This window comes from Dasypus novemcinctus, chromosome 6, assembly GCF_030445035.2.
Source record: "Dasypus novemcinctus isolate mDasNov1 chromosome 6, mDasNov1.1.hap2, whole genome shotgun sequence".
NCBI lineage: Eukaryota > Metazoa > Chordata > Mammalia > Cingulata > Dasypodidae > Dasypus > Dasypus novemcinctus.
In genome coordinates this window covers 111,656,020-111,673,492 of record NC_080678.1, presented here as the reverse complement: position 1 = coordinate 111,673,492, position 17,473 = coordinate 111,656,020, and the positions used below count along the sequence as shown (strand labels likewise).

The 17,473-nt window shown below is 44.3% G+C and overlaps 1 protein-coding gene across 1 annotated transcript in view; it reads right to left on the bottom strand.

Moving 5' to 3' along the window:
• Positions 1–13,955, bottom strand: part of LOC131278935 (anthrax toxin receptor-like) — a 45,860-nt gene extending 31,905 nt beyond the window's left edge. Inside the window, exon 1 of the mRNA XM_071215572.1 lies at positions 13,911–13,955. The gene's annotated coding sequence lies outside the window, so the exon portion shown is untranslated. The remainder of the gene's footprint in view (positions 1–13,910) is intronic.
• Positions 13,956–17,473: the final 3,518 nt, after the last annotated feature.

Below are 17,473 nucleotides of genomic sequence, written 5' to 3'. Positions count from 1 at the left end.
TTGGCTGTCGCTGTGGGCCCCAAGGGGAGGGGAAAATCGATTTTGAATGGATGGAACCAAGGTAAATGTGAGGGTAAGAGAGGAGTTTCATGAGAGTACACAGGGATGGATATAAAACATGTAATATTACACCAAAAATGTATAGGGGACGACAGACTAATAATATAAACCATAATGTAAAACATAGGATAACTAAAAATTTAGAAAACTGTATATCCTAAAGCATGGACCACAATGTAAGCACAGATGTCACCTTGTTTGAAAGCTATTGTCTCAGAGTCTGTACATCAGTTTAAGTAAATATGATATGAATGTTATAAGATTATCACTGTGGAAGGGAAAAGGTTTTATGGTGGATGTGTGGGAGTACTGTATATTGTATATATGAATTACTGTGATCTAAGGCTCTTGTGAAGAGAAGCTCAATAATTAGGAAAAAAGAAAAGAAAAAGATAGGATGTAGAATTTTTCCAAATCAATACGTATTCTATATCTAACCTTTAAACTCATCGCTATATTCCATTTTACTATTAAGGGAACCTGACATTATATTGGGCTTCACTTTTCAGGAAGTTTTGGATCACAGAGTGGTTCAACAATGGCAGCGAAGGAATACTGGTATGGGATGTTATTGACAGGCGATATATGGCTGACAGGGAGTTATACATGGCATATGTCCAGGGTGCATGGTAATGTTTGGATATACTCATAGTAGAAACAATAAAAACAACACCTGGGGGATACTGGGTTACTGGCTGGGGGGGGGCTCTTTCATGGTCCCTAGGGGAGCAGCAGCACTCCCCCATGTGCAACAGTAAAGACCAGGAAGGAATGAGGGTCCAACAGTGAGCCCCTGATACTAATGACTATGCTTGTGAGCCTATATGCCTGAAATAAGAACAAGGCCTAGAGCAGCACTGTGCCTAGGAGTTTCCTCCTGACAGCCTTCATGTTACTCAAATGTGGCCAGTCTTGAAGCCAAACTCAGCATGTAAATGCAATGCATTCCCCCCAGCATGGGACATGACACCTGGGGATGAGCCTCCCTGGCACCAAGGGATCACTACCAAGTACCAGTTGATGATACAACTAGAAAATGACCTTGAATTGAAGGTTCAATGTGGACCAGCAGAATATCCCTGTCTACATATAATAACAGGAGTTTAAAATGCTGTTTCACCTAAATTAAGGGGGAAATGGAAAGGACAAGTGAGTTTATATGGCTATGAGTCTCTAAAAAAGAGTCTGGAGCTTGTCAGAAGGATTGCCCTTATGCACACCTGAGCAGAGCCTCAAAGACAGATAAAGTAGGTACAACCCCAGGTATTGGTCCTTTTGAGGGCTAAAGAGACCCACAGGTTCTATGGTCATGGCAGATGGGTTTCACTGCCATGCCAGTTGACCCTTCTTTGGAGCTGGTGTTTCTGCGTGATGGAGCTGGACTCAGATGGGATCTCTTTTCACAAGACTTTCATGCTACTTTACTGGAATTGTAGTTGGTACTGGGGTTTAAGATATATCTAGGGGATTTGAATCTCTGGATTGACAACATGATAGCCAGGCACAGACCTCAACAGACGTCAGCTCCTACACTCTGATTTATTGGACTTACTCCACTCAGCTAACATGGAGTTGAAGAATGTCAACCACCACACCACGGAGCCTAGAGTACCTACAACTGACATAGATGTGGAATGGACACAACCATGCCAAGGTCCACAGGAAGGAGGAATACAGTAAGGATCAGAGTGGACTTAATGATAGTCTATTCATGAACTATTGTGGTTAATAATCGAGAAAATGTGGCATTGATGTGGAAAAAGTGGTCATGGTGGCTGCTGGGTGTGAGGAAGGGGAGGAAGAGAAGAGATGTGGATGCATTCTTGGGACTTGGAGTTGTCCTGGGTGGTGCCCCAGGGACAATTGCCGGATGTTGTATGTCCTCCCATGGCCGACTGGATGGAACGAGGGAAAGTGTGGGCTATGGTGTGGAACACGGGACGTGGGGTGCTGCGATGCCCGGAGATGTACTCACCAGATGCAATGGATGTGACATGATTATGGGGGAGAGTGTTATTGGGGGTCGAGTGGTGGGGTGGGGGCGGTGGGGGCAAATGGGGACCTCATATTTTTTAATGTAATATCTTTTTAAAAAATGAATACATTGAGTAGAATTTGGAAAAAAAAGAATTAAACAAAAAAAAGAAAAGTGTATATTAAAAGTAAATTGTATACAGTATCTATTTGGTTTGAGCCTAAAGTTTTGGTAATGAAGGGTGGTGATGGTTGCACTGCATTGTGAATGTAATTAGCAACACTGATTCATAGCCCTGAATTACATTGTGAATGTGGTTAAAGGGGAAATGTCAGGTTGTATATGTGTTACTAGATTAAAATTTTTAAAGAAAACTTAGGATTGTACAACTCAGGCAGAGAACCATTGTAAACTATGGACTACAGTTAATAATACAATTATAAAAATGTCCTTTCATGAATTGTAACAAATGTAAAACACTAATGTAAGGTATTAATAATAGGGTGGTATATTTGAATTCTTTTTCTTGCATGATTTTTCTGTAAGTCTACAACTTTTCTAATAAAAAAAGAAATTGGCAAGCAAGTGTTTCTGGTGAGGGTTCAGAAATAATTGAAAGGTGTATAGAAAGTTTCTATCAACTTAGAGAACACTTGTATTGCAATGAACATCATGTTCATAGAAATATGGACATCAAAAGTGCTTCTGGTGAGGCCTTAGGAGGAAATGATGAATGTGTTCTTGGAAACTGGAAGAAAGGCAATCCTTATTATGTAGCAATGAACTTGGTGAAATTGTGTACCTAAGCTGGATGGAAGACAACACTTGTAAGTGAGCTCTTGGATGTTTAGCTAGGAAATTTCCAAGGTAAGTGTGGAAAATGCTGCCTGGTATCTCCTTGCTATTTTTAGCAAATTGAGGGAGGGAAAACAGGTCTAAAAGGAACGAGCTATTGATGCTTTGGAAAGTTCTCAGCAGATCAAGACAACATATTCTGATTAGGCATGGAAACAGCTCTATTAGGGCCCTCCCCGAGATATGAGAAAGGCAGCTCCCAAGAACACGATCCCACAGGAGGCTTTGGTTGAACTGAAATTTGCAAAGATTAGGTGTATGACTCATGGATCCAACCAGCCCCCTCAGAGGAAGTCAGGCTTGAAAATGCATTTATCCAGGAAGGATCTGTGGGAAATCCTTTTGTCTGGTAGCATGGGCACTCTTGAACTGCATGCAAAACTGACAAGAATTTTGAGAACTTTTTGAGTACAGGCACTGCCAGCCTTGGCACAGAGGGTCAGAGATGGGACAAAATCAAGAAAAAATGACTGCAGAGGCAGAGCCATGGAAGCAGAAGTCTGGGCTAACTCTTCTCCTTTGCACTTCGGTCCTTGATTCCGTCCTTCCTCCTTCATATCCATTCTCTCCACAGATGCCAAAGGCTCTTTTTTTTTTTTTTTTAAAAGATTTATTTATTTATTTAATTTCCCCCCCTCCCCTGGTTGTCTGTTCTTGGTGTCTGTTTGCTGCGTCTTGTTTCTTTGTCTGCTTCTGTTGTCGTCAGCTGCATGGGAAGTGTGGGCAGCGCCATTCCTGGGCAGGCTGCACTTTCTTTTCACGCTGGTCGGCTTTCCTCACGGGCGCACTCCTTGCGCGTGGGGTTTCCCCATGCGGGGGACACCCTTGTGTGGCACGGCACTCCCTGTGCACATCAGCACTGCACATGGCCAGCTCCACACGGGTCAAGGAGGCCTGGGGTTTGAACAGCGGACCTCCCATATGGTAGACGGACACCCTAACCACTGAGCCAAAGTCCGTTTCCCGCAAAGGCTCTTTTGAAAACACAAGTCTGACCCATCACACCTCTGATGAAGGCCTCCTTTCAATGACCCCCAAATGCCCTTGAGATGAAGAGCAAACCTTATTCATGGCCCCAGGTCCCCACCATCTGGCCTGTCCTCTCCTCTCCCTCTTCCTTTCTCCCCCCACTTCCTTGAGCTCCAGGCCTGCCTAGACCACCTGACATCTGCTTTCTCTGGACCTCTGCACAGGATTCACCCTCAGTATGGAGTCTCTTCCCTAGAAGTCAGAGGTGCCCTGGTCAAGGAAGTGGGCACACAGTAGGGGCTTACCCACATTTTCCAAGTCCATCCAGTGTAAACACCTGGTCCCCAAATTCTGGGTGTCCCTGAATGGCAATGATAACCAGAGAGCCTCCACATGGCTAACAGATTTTTTTAAAAATTCCTCCCACTCCTTGCAGCTTGCTTGTTGTCTGCTCTCTGTGTTCATTCACTGTGCTTTCTTCTGTGTGTCTGTATATTTATTTTTATTTATTGCCCCCCCCTTTGTGGTTTGCTTGTGTTGTCTGCTCTCTGTGTCCATTTGCTGCACACTCCTCTAAGATTTTACTTGTCTCCCTTTTAGTTGCATCCCCTTGCTGGGTTGGCTCTCCACGGCATGCAGGCGAGCCTGTCTTCACAAGCCTACCACCATATGGTAAATGGGAGCCCAACTGACTGAGCCACAGCCACTTCCCTAAAAGATTATTTTTGCCTCCAAGACCACATCAGCAGCTCCCAGGGACCTCAGCCATTGGTTTAGGACTGGGTCCTGGAGTTGCACACTCCAGAGTTTCTATTCTGTCTCCATGTCTTCCTTCTAGAAGTGTCAACAGACCACTTTCAGTCCATGAGCCTCCTCCTCTCATTCTCTAAAAAATAAGGGAAATGCCATTTACCCACAGTGTTGTCAGACAATCAGTCAGGGGCGTTAACTTCCTCCTTACACTTACCCAAGTCCAGGCCACAACTCACCTTCCTCACTCAAACTGTCAAAAATTTCATGGCCTCTGGTTTCAATATGGGTTTGGAATGTGGCCAGTTACCATATTCTCCACCAACCTATATCCTCACCATCATCTTCTCCAACTCCCACATGAATACGCGCCGGGCTCAGGAAATAGGGCACATTAGTTCCCTGGGGTTAAGAAGTCCACTGTGGTCCTGATAAGACTTCCACACCCACCTCTGGCCACATGCCAGCTTGAGGATATGCAATGTGTATACAAGGGCGATTTCTTTGGCAAGCTCAGCATACACTCCATTTTCATAATCCAGTAGCATCGTGGACTAGCAAATAAATAGACTGAGTGTGAGGAAAGGACCATGTAGAGCATCATTAATCCTAGGGTCTGATCTGGACCATAGGCAACTTGAGTTGCTCACCCCCTCCCCTGCTCTCCAAGGATACCTAGAGGTACCTGTGCTTCCTCCCCTCTTTTAAGAAGCCAAATGAGAGCTATTAGGAGCAAAATGGTAAAATAGGAAGTATTAAAGAATCTTCCCTCCACTTAAAAAAAAAATGAGCTAGAAAAAGAGAGTGTAATTAACTAGGGGGTAACCCCAAAACCAGATCAGACATTCAGAACAACCATGGGGAGTTCAGGATGAAAGGAAAGACTGCCAAGAATTCAGTTTTGTAATGAAGACTAGAAACCATGAGGTACTGCAGTGCTGGCAGTGGAGGTGGCACAGCTGTGGAAACATGTCATAGATTCTAAGAGTAGCTGGCTGTAGTCACTGTGGGCAGAGGAAACATCAGCCTCCAAAAGTCTGGCTGGAGGTCAAGGTCAGTTTGGGAAATCCTGAGACACCAGCACACATGCTAAGTTTAGTCTGGGCCCACTCATCAGTAGGGCGTTCTGGCCTCAAACAGCATCTGCTGGAGGTAAAGATCCAAGCATCTTTATATTTGGTAGGTATCTATGATGGTTAGGCTAATGTGTCAACTCAGCCAGGTAATCGTACCCAGTTGTTTGGTCAAGCAAGCACTGAGCTAACTGTAGTAGAAGGGCATTTATGGACTTTAGTCACCACTGACTTTACTGCATAGATAGCTGATTACATCTACATCAGTCAGGGAGATTTCTGTCAGCAATGAGTGACGCTTTATCCAATCAGTTGAATGCCTTAAAAGGGGAAGTGATTCACCACTCAGAGAGAATTTCCCAGCTCGTCTTTGGACAGCCAACATCTCTCAGAAACTCATCAAGGACCTCCATTGGACGTTCATCAGAGCCATGCTTTGCAGCCTGCCTGTGGAACCTGGAGGTGTGCAACCCCACGGTGATGTAAGAGATTCTTATAAAATCGCATACTATTGACCGATATCTATTATTGGTTTTGTTTCTCTAGAGAACCCTGACTAACACAGTTTCATTTCTCTTTTTGTGTGTATTTTCTGGTGGATGGGTCATGAAGGACCTGCAGAGACACAACCCTTGATTTTGGCTTTCCTGGCAACAATAGCTTCCAGCTTTCCATTGGCATCTACTTAGAGAATTAAGGGGTGGCAGACATTTTTTGAAGGGGTGGGGGTATGTTTTTTTCCTTATTATTCTACCCCCTCACTTTTTTGTCTTTTACTTGATCTGGCAAACTGAGGAAGGCAATAGCTAGCCTGCAGAGTGACCACAATACTCAAAACTCAAAATGTCCAATTCTCAACCAAAAATTACAAAAATGCAAGGAGAGAGGAAAGTATGATTCAATTGCAGGAAAAATGAATTCAAAAGAATCTTTTAACAGAGGAAGCCCAGTCACTTGGATTACTAATCAAAGATCATAGATCAACTCTCTTAACAGGACAAATGAACTAAAGGAAACCAGGAAAACAATTTATTAACAAAATTATTATTTCAATCATGAGACAGAAATTATAAAGAGGAATCAAATAGAAATTCTTGAACTAAAATTATTCTAACATGAGGAAAATTCAATAGCATGAACAGACTGAAACAAGAAGAAAGGATCAGCAAACCAGAAGATAAGACCATTGAAATTATGCAAGTTGAGAAGCAGAAAGAAAAAAGAATGAAAAAGTGAAGAGAGTATAAGGAAATGGTAGGAGCAAATAAAGTGTTCCAATTCATATGTCATAGGAATCCCAGAGGTAGAAGAGAAGGGGAAGAAAGAATGCTAAAACAGATAATTGCCAAAAATGTCACAAATATGATGAAAGATAGAAATAAACTAATTCAAAAAGCTCAATCAATTTATGAATTTATGCAAGATAAATTCAAAGAGATCTACATTAAGACACATTTTAGTGGAAATGGCAAAGCCCAGAGATAAAAAGAGAATCTTGAAAACAGCAGGAAAGAAGTGATATATCTTGTAAAAGGGATGCTTAGTAAGATTAACATTTGGTTGTTAAGTCAAATATATGGAAGACAGAAGGCAATGGCATGAAATATTTAAAGAGTTGAAAGAAATAAATGACTGTCAAAGGAAAATAATATATCTATAAAAGTGCTCCTCAAATATGAGGGAGAAACTGTAATATTTCCAAATAAACACAAACTGAGGAAGTTCATTACAAAAATGTCCAAAATATCTACACAAATGGAAATGAGAAGTGATTCAAAATGGGTCATGATAAAGGATCACCTTAGCAAAAAAGGTAGATAATAATGGAGCAAAGGAGGGATAAAAAATGTATGAGACATACAAAAAGCAAGTAGCAAAATGTTAGAAGTCTTGCCTTTTAAATAAATACATTACTGTAAATGAATTAAACACTCAAATAAAAAGGTAGAGATTGGCAGAAAGAATAAAGAAGCATGATCCAACTATATGCACTTAAAAGAGACTCATTTTCATTCCAAAGACACAAATAGGTTGAAAGTGAAAAAATGAAAAAGAATGCCCCAAGCAAATTATAACCCAAAGAGAGCTAAGATGGATATCTGATATCTTTCATATCAGAAAAAATATATGGTAAGCAAACACTCTTACAAGAAACAAAGATGGTTATTATATATTGATAAAAGAGTCAACTAAAAAAGAAGATATAACAATTATAAAACATATATGCACATAACAACAGGGCCCCAAATACATGAAGAAAAAGTAGAAAGAGCTCAAAGGAGAAATAGACAGTTCTATAATAATAGTTTCAACACACAATTTTCCATAGTAGATGAAACATTGAGAAAGAAAATCAGCATAGAAATAGAAAATTGAAATAGCACCATAAACCACCTAGAATTAAGAGACATATATAGGGCAATTTACCCAACGACACAGAACACATACATCCTTCAAGTGCACATGGATCATTCCATAGGAAGACCATATGTTAGGGCATAAGACTTGTAAATTTTAAAAAATGGAAATCATGCAAAGTAACTTCTTGGAGCACAATGGAATGAAGCTAGAAATCAATAACAGAAGGATCACTGGAAAAATTATAAATATGTGGAAATTAAACTACAAACTCTTCAAAACCAGTGGGTTGAAGAAGAAACCACAGAGGAAATTAAGAAGAGATCTGATGCGGGGGCATTTTCAGGACTTGGAGTTGTCCTGGGTGGAACTGCAGGGACAGATGCTGTACATTGTATGTCCTGCCATGGCCCACGGGGTGGACTGGGGGAGAGTGTAAACTACAGTGTAAACCATTATCCATGAGGTGCAGCAGTGCTCCAAAATGTATTCACCAAATGCAATGAATGTGCCACGATGATGAAAGAGATTGTTGATGTGGGAGGAGTGGGGTGAGGGGGGTAGGGGATATATGGGGACCTCATATTCCTTTAATGTAACATTTTTTAAAAATTAAAAAGGAAGAAAAAATAAATAAAATACTTAGAAAGAATTTTTAAAGCCAACATACCAAAATTCATGGGATAGAATGAATGCAGTGCTGAAAAGAAAATTTATAGCTATGAATTCCTATATGAAAAAGAAGAGAAAAATCTCAAATCAATAACTTAACTTCACATCCTGATGAACCGGTGAGAGCAAAATAAATTCAGTGTTAGCAGAAGGAAGGAAATAATTTCTATATTAGACCAGAGATTAATGAAATGGAGAATGGAAAACCATTTGAGGCAATCAACACAAATAAACTTGGGTTTATGATAATTTGACAAAATGGACTGTATTTTAGCTACAGTGTCAAAGAAAAAATATACAAATAACTAAAATCAAAATAAAATAGTGCTGTCTTTACTGACTTTATAGAAATAAAAAGAATTAGAAAAGAATACTCTAAACATTTTATATCAACAAATTAGAGGGCCATGGTCAATTAGAAAAAGTCTTAAAAACACATCAACTACCTAAACTGACTCAAGAAGAAAGAGAAAATCTCTACAAATCTATAACAAATAAAGACACTGAATAAACAGAACCATCCACCAAAAGTCCAGGAATAGATGGTTTCAATAGTTAATTCTACCAATATTTCAAGTACAAAATAACACCAATCCTTCTCTGATCCTTCCAAAGCATTCAAGAAGAAGGAACACTTTATAATTCATTCTATAAGGCCAGCATTACCTGGATACCAAAGGCTGATAAGGGAAGAAATTTACAGAGCAAGTTCCCTTGTGAATACTGATGCCAAAAACCTAAACAAAATGCTAGCAAACTGAATCCAACAGCATGTGACAAAAGATTGTACCCATGACCAAGTGGTGTATATATACCACTTGGTTCAAGACTGGTTCAATATATGAAAATCAATCCACGAATAGAATGAAGGAAACAAAAACACATGATCATCTAAATGGATGCAGAAAACACACTTGGAAAAAAAACCAGCATCCTATCTTGATAAAAACACTTAGAATTCTAGGATTAGAAGGGAAATTTTTCTTTATGATAAAGGTCAATTACTAAAAAATGACCTTAAATAAAAGGGTCAACTCAGACCAGCAGAATATCTCAGTCTACATATAGTACCAGGAGTTAAAAATGCTTTTTGACCTGAATAAAAGGGAGAAATGGAAAGGACAAATGAGTTTATATGGCTATGGGTCTCCAAAAAGAGCCAGGAGGTTATCAGAGGGGTTGCCCTTATGCACACCTGAGCAGAGTCCCAGAGACAGATAAAGTAGATACAATCCCAGGTACTGGTTCTTCTGAGGGCTACAGACACCCACAGGTTCTATGGTCATGGCAGATGGAGTTCAGTGCCATGTCAGTTGGCCCTACTTTGGAGTTTATGTTTCCATGTGATGGAGCTGGACTCAGATGTGATCTTTGTCCACAAGTCTCTCCTGTTACTTTTACCGGAAATGTAGTTGGTGCTGGGGATTCAGGGGACCTGAATCTCTGGACTGACCATGTGATAGCCAGGCCCTGAGCCTCAACAGACTTGCAACTCCTACACTCTGGTTTATTGGACTTACCCCACTCAGCCAACAAGGAGGTGAAGAAGGTCAACCACCACACCAGGGAGCCAAGAGTGCCTACAACTGAAAGCAGGAGGATTGCATCCAGCATGCATGTGGAATCTAAGCCCCCTCTAGATATAGATGTGGAGTGGAAACAACCATTCTAAGGTCCACAGGATGGAGGGATAGAGTATGGATTAGAGTGGAATTACTGATATTCTATTCATGAACTATTGTGATTAGTAATTGAAGAAAATGTGGCATTGGTGTGGAGAAAGTGGCCATGGTGGCTGCTGGGGGTAGAGCATGGGAGAAAGAGAGGTGATGTGGGGGCGTTTTTGGTACTTGGAGTTGTCCTGGGTGGTGCTGCAAGGACAGTTATCGGACATTGCCCTCCCATGGCCCACTGGGTGGACTGTGGGAGAGTGTGGGCTATGGTGTGGACCATTGACCATGAGGTGCAGTGGTGTTCAGAGATGTATTCACCAAGTGCAATGAATGTCTCATGATGATGGAGGAGGTTGTTGTTATGGGGGGAGGAGTGGGGTGAGGGGGTGGGGGGTATATGGGGCCCCATATTTTGTTAATTTAACATTAAAGAAAATAAAGACAAAAAAGAAAAAAGAAAAACTCACATCTAACATCTTGCTCAATGATGAAAACTGAAAACTTTCCCCTTAAGATCAGAAACAAGATAAGGATGCCCATTTTAATCATGCTATTCAATATTCAATATTGTACTAGAAGTTCTAGCCAGAACAATTAAGAAGGAAGAAGAAATAAACTGTATCCAAATTGGAATCAAGAAGTAGATCTATTTTGCAAATGATGTTGTCTTTTAAATAGAAAAGCCAAGGGAATCCATGAGAAAACTACTAGAATTAACAAATTCAGCAAAGCAACTGGGTACAAGTTTAACACATTAAAAATCAGTTATGCTTCTATATACTAACAATGCACAATCTAAACACAAAAATAGGAAAACAATTCCAGTTATGACAGCATATAAATGAATGATATATCTAGGAATAAATTTAAGCAAGGATGTAAAAAACTTTTATAGTGAAAATTACAAAAGACCATTGAAAGATATCAAAGAAGGCATAAATGTATGGCATGACAAAGCCCATGTCCATGGATTGAAAGAGTTAATATTGCCAAAATGTCAATTCTGCCCAATATGATCTATGGATCCAACACAATCACTGTCAAATTACAGCAGCCATTTTTGCAGAAATGGAAAAGCTGATCCTCAAATTCACATAGAACCGCAAGGAGCCTCAGATAGCAAAACAATTTTGAAAGAGAAGAATTAGGTTGAAAGAGTACCATTTTCCAATTTCAAAATACACTACAAAGTTACAGTAATCAAAACAGTGTGGAAGTGGCCTAAAGATAATGCATAGTTGGACCATTGGAATAGAATTGAAAGTACAGAAATAAGCCCAAACATATATGGACAATTGATTTTGTACAAAAATGTCAGTAACACACATATGTGAAAGATTAGATTCTAACAAATGACACCATTAAAACCTGGATATCCCCTTGCAAAGGAATGAGGCTAGACTCCTACCTCATATCATGTACAAAAATTGACTCAAATTGGATGAAGGTCCTAATTATAATGGCTAAAAATGCAAAGCTCTTTGAAGAAAGCAATCTTTATGATATACTATTTGGCTATGGAGTCATAGATATGATGCCAGAGTATGAACAACAAAAGAAACAATATGTAAGTTCCATTTCATGAACAATTAAAACTTTAATTCATTAAGGCAGTATTAAAAAAACTGAAAATATTTTACAAAATGGGAGAATAGTGGCAAATCATAGACTAATAAGGGTTTAATGTCTAAAATATACAGAAATTTTTGCAATGCAACAACAGAAGCATAAAAAACTCAGTCAAACAAAAGGCAAAAGCTTGAACATACCAAAGAAGATGCACAAATGAAAAATAAGCATATGAAAAGAGCCCCTACATCATTAGCCAGTAAGGAAATATAAAGCCAAACTAGGTTTATGTGGCCTTGACCAACCCACTTAGCCCCTCCAAGCCTTAGTCGCCTCATCCTAAAAGAGGGGAATCGAACACACTCCCTCAGTTGTCAGGGACTAAAGTGTCTAGTACATTGCTTATCATGTAGTAAGTGCTCAGTTAATGTGATTTCACACACCCCTGGTGCCAGAGCTCCTCCTCCAACCCTGGCTGGGCTGTGCCCCCGCTGGGCCAAACAGCAGAGCCTGGGAGAGCAGTAGGATGGCTGCCCAGCAGCGGGGGGCCCTCTGGACTCACTACCCTTTCTGGAAAGACTAAACTAGAGAGGCTGTCATCCCCTCCAGATCCAGCCATCCTCCAACCCTGATCCACTCTCCAAGGGGGCGTCAACCAGGTGAGACCTGTCCAGGGTGTGTCAGAAGTCCCCCCACTAGGCAGAGGAAGGGACTCTCTTCCAAGATCTGCCTCCATCACTTGACCCTGGGTCTCTCACTCACCCCTAGGGCCTCACCCCTCCCACCCAGACTTGGATGGACACCCCCCTTTGCTCCTGTCCATTCCAGGGCTGTTTGGAGGATGAAAGAAGACAACCACGGTGAAACCGTAAAGTGCTCCAGCAGAATTACCATTGGTTGCACTTCCATTACTCATCAATGAATGCAAAGTTCACTGTCAACCCAACAGGAGGAGATGAAGGTAGAAGCAAGACAATCTCTCCAAGGCTGACCCTGCACCTCCCTTTCCTTCTTTGGAAGGACAACCTCACAGGGGCCAGGAGGCACGTGAGCCACTGCCCAGGGGCCAAGGCCACAAGCAGACCCGCCAGCTGCTCCTGAAAGTGACTGTGAAGAAGGAAGCAAAGCCACCAGAAGAAGCAAAGCAAAGGATTTTCCAAGCACCAGCGACACTTAAAATACCCAAAGAAAGCCACGAACCTGCTTCTTTGGGACCCTGTAGAGCCAGAAGTCTTATAGACTAAAGATCAGCCCACTTGAAGGCCACTTAAAAGAAGGGACAGAAGCTTCAGAAACATTGTGGTGGCTTATGTTCCCTTCCTTATAAAGAACTAAAAGAAAACAGTTTGACAGCCAAGAGATTTCAAATGGAGTCAGGAGGCCATGCGGGAGGTGACTCTTAGGCAGGTCTCAGGTGTCACAAACCACTCGAGTCTGCAAAGCCTCAGGCACAGGCTCCTCAAAATCTCAGGGGCATCCCCACACCAAAAAGCAAAGCGCAATGAAAGGACTCAGCTAACTCCTAACATAACCCCAACCATCCTCCAACCACAGTCAACTTTTGTGCTCGTCTTTTTCTTTGAAATCTCTTGCTTGGAGATGCCACAACACAACACTACTTGGGGTGCTCCCTGAATCTCTGCTCCCCGAATCGCCATTGAGGCCAAATGAACGTCTTGGTTGCCTTGCATCTTAGTCTATTTCTCAGTAGAAACCTCCAAAGGAAAAGTATCTGGACACAAAAGCCTGGAGCATCCTTCTGCCTCGGGAAACGAGGCATTCCCAGAGCCACCTCTCTTGCGACTGACCCCTGGGCCTCCCGCAGCGCCCACAAAACAGGGGCTCCCCAGGCCCTGGACCCAGGCAGAACCTCCCTGTGGAGCCTGGACCTGCTCCAACAACCCTCCCCGCCCCCCACCCCCACCCCCAGTGCACCAGGCGCCCCCAGCAACTTACTTGTCCAGGACGAAATAGAGATCCAAGGAGGGCTGGCAGGTTCCCAAATCCCCTGTATTCTGGAGCCACGTGCCCCTCCCGCTCCGAACGTGATGGGGTCTGCCCCCCACGCTCAACACCTGCAGCTGCAGGAGCAGCAGCAGCAGCCATAAGGGCGCTGGCCCGGGCGCCCGGGGAGCGCGGCTCCCCATCCGTCTGGTCGCTCTGGAAGCCTGGAGTCAGGCCCAGCAAGTCCACCAAAGTCTCTTCCAGGCGCTACCTCCGCCTCTGCGCGTGCTCAGCGGCCGCCGGCCCGCGCCTCTAGCCTAGACACGCACGACCTCGCCACGCACCCACGGAGCGCGCCAAGCAAGACAGCGACTGGCTCTGGGCACCAGCCGCAACTGCCTGCTCGCCCCCTTCCGCCACCCCGGGGCCAGGTTATTACGACGGCCATGAGGCTGACGTGCCACTTTGTGACCTGCAGCACTGCGGGGCTGCTCACAACTGCAAGGGGGAGTCACAGGATCTGTGCGGGGTGGGAGGGGGCTAAAGAGGCGCCCCTTTCCCCCAGACCCTCACAGGGGGCCTCTAGGACTCTCAAAATCGCCGCGTTTTTGCTTAATAGCATGTTACCAGAAGGGTCTGGGTGCTGGCGGATGAGGACCCGGCACTCCCTCGCCCCCCACCCGCTCTCCCCACCCCGGCCTGGGAGCAGAGCCTGGAGGCAGAGGCTGGGCTCAGGCATCTCTCTGGTCCTGTTACTGTCAATCCTGCGGGGAATGCAAGTGGAACCCAGAGGGTGCTCGCAGGCTGAGGACACCTCCCTCTTCTCGCCCAGCAGGAGGCGGTCCTCCCCTGACCAGCTCCAGGGGGAAACCGAGGCCCTGCAGGAGGGGCCAGCGCCGAGGGCCTGCAGCAGGCAGTGGGGGAGGCGGGGCCAGCCGCGGGCTCCGAGGGTCTCCAGACTCTCCCTTGGGGCTGCCTCTGGAGGGGTGGGGAGGGAAAGCCGGCTGGGGGAGCGGGAGGGGCTCTGGGAGCCCCCGTCTGTCCTGAGGGGCCCTTTCTCCTGGAGAGAAAGCCCTGTCCGGGCTGGCGCAACCCGCGCCCCAGGGTCCAGCTGCGACTCTCCTGGCTTGGAGGCGGAGCTGTGGGGACCCAACTGCTCAGCGCCCCCGGGCCAGGGCCAGGCGCTGACAGGGCCGCGGGGCCACGCCGCGGTTCAAGCCGGCAGGGAGGGGGGCCGGGGTCCCTCTGAGTCCCCCGGCCTGGAGCTGGCTCTGGGCTGGGGGTGCAGTGACGGGGCACGGGCTCTTCTTTCACATCCGCCCGCTCAGCACTGCGACCACCTCCTGCTCTGGCTGCGGGCGGGGGGAAGTGCCCTGTCCGCGGAGGAGGGGAGCCCCGCGCTCAGCCCTTATCAGACCAGGAGCCTCGGCCCGTGACCAGCCGTGCCCACACCGTGGAGTCGGATGCCAGCGGCGCTGGACCTCGTGGAGTCGGTGGTGGGGCCGCCCCGCGGGGCCGGCTGGTCCTTTGGGGCCTTTCTCCTCCACGCAGCTTCCCGGGGGGACGTGGGGTTCGTCCAGGGCTGAAGTGTTTGCTGAGGGAGGGAGCGCAAAGCCGGTGTGCAGGGGCTCAGGGTGCGAGCACATGTTGTGGAAGGGAGGGCCTAGGATCCCAGCTGCTGGGGGAAAAGGGGCAGGCAGAGGGTGCCTGGAGCCCCTGGGAGAAGGCGTCACTCCATAATTTTACATTATATGTTCAGTTCATAATAGCACAATCAAACAGTATTTGTTCTTTTGTATCTGGCTTGCTTCACTCAACATAATGTCCTCCAGGTTCATCCATGTTGTCATGTTTCCACATTTCTTCTTATGGTTGCATACTATTCCATTGGGAGAATACACCACAATTGGTTTACCCATTCATCAGTTGATGGATACCTGGGTTGTTTCCAGCTTTTAACAATCGTGAATAATGATGGGTGTGCAGAAGTCTGTTCGTTACACTGCTCTCAGTTCTTCTGGCTATATACCTAGTAATGGTATATCCAGGTCACATGGTAAGTCTATATTCGACATCCTTAGAAAGTGCCCAACTGTCCTCCACAGTGGCTGTACCATTCTACATTCTAACCAACAGTGAATAAGTGTTCCTACCTCCAACACTTACACTTTTCCAACTTTTACTAGTGGCCAGTCTAGCAGGTGTGAAATAATATCTCGTAGTTTTGATTTGCATTTCCCTAATTGCTAGTGATGTTGAACATTTTTCATGTGTTTCTTCACCATTTGTATTTCTTCTTTGGACAATTGTCTTTTGAACTCTTTTGCCCATTTTTTAATCAGGCAGTTTGACTTTTTATTGTTGAGTTGTATGGCCTCTATATATCATGGATATTAAACCCTTATCAGATATGTGATTGCCAAACATTTACCCCCATTGATTCAGCTGCCTTTTCACCCTTTTGACAAAGTCCTATAAGGACAAAGTGTTTAATTTTGAGGAGGTCCCATTTATCAATTTTCTCTTTCATTGTTTGTGCTATCGGTAGAAGATTAAGAAAATATTACCTACCACAAGATCTTTTTTTTTTTAAAGATTTATTTATTTATTTGATTCCCCCCTCCCCTGGTTGTCTGTTCTTGGTGTCTATTCGCTGTGTCTTGTTTCTTTGTCCGCTTCTGTTGTCGTCCGCAGCACGGGAAGTGTGGGCGGCGCCATTCCTGGGCAGGCTGCTCTTTCTTTTCACGCTGGGCGGCTTTCCTCAGGGGCGCACTCCTTACGCGTGGGCCTCCCCCATGCGGGGGACACCCTTGCGTGGCAGGGCACTCCTTGCGCGCAGTGGCATCAGCACTGCGCGTGGCCAGTTCCACACGGGTCAAGGAGGCCCGGGGTTTGAACCGCGGACCTCCCATGTGGTAGACGGACGCCCTAACCACTGGGCCAAAGTCCGTTTCCCTACCACAAGATCTTAAAGATGTTTCTCAACATTTTCTTCTGGGAGCTTTATAGTTGTCTCTTTTATATTTAGGTCCTTGATCCATTTTGTTTTATTTTTACACTTTTTTAATTAAAGTTAATAGATTACAAAGAACACTACATTAAAAAATATTTTAAAAAACATGAAGTTCCCATATACCCCACTCCCCACCCCCACCCCATCATTTTTGTAAATTATATATTTTTGCAGATATATGCATCACACAAAATAAAGTTACATTAAAAAATATAAGAGGTTCCCATATACCCCTGACTCCTGCACCCCACTCCTCCCACACCAACAACCTCCTCCATCATTGTGGCACACTCATCGCACTTTGCTGAACACATTTTGGAGCACTGCTGCACCACATACATAATAGTTTACGTGTAGTTCACACTCTCCCCCCATACATTCAGAAGGTTATGGCAGGATATATAAAGTCCAGCATCTGATCCTGCAGTATCATTTAGGACAACTCAAAGTCCCCAAAATGCCCCCACATCACATCCCTTCTTCCCTCTCCCTGCCCTCAGCAACTACCGTGGTCTCATTCTCCACCTCAATGCTACAATTTCTTCTATTACTAGTCACAATA